A 290-nucleotide genomic window follows, 5' to 3' on the forward strand; every position below is an offset into this window, starting at 1 on the left:
AGTCCCGGCCAAACTGCAACCAAAAATAGCCGGGCGTTGTGGCGGGCGCCTGTAGTCCCAGCTGCTTGGGAGGCTGAGGCAAGAGAATCGCGTAAGTCCAAGAGTTAGAGGTTGCTGTGAGCTGTGTCACGCCACGGCACTCTACCGAGGGCGGTACAGTGAAACTCTGTCTCTACAAAAAAAACAAAAACAAAAAGAAACCACCACAGTTTGCTGTTTCTGTTATTTTTTTTCTCTTAGTAATTTTTCTATGTTTTATTTTGGATTTATTACTATGTCTTCAAGTGTAC

The sequence above is a fragment of the Nycticebus coucang genome, chromosome 12 (genome assembly GCF_027406575.1).
Source record: "Nycticebus coucang isolate mNycCou1 chromosome 12, mNycCou1.pri, whole genome shotgun sequence".
NCBI classification, from domain to species: domain Eukaryota; kingdom Metazoa; phylum Chordata; class Mammalia; order Primates; family Lorisidae; genus Nycticebus; species Nycticebus coucang.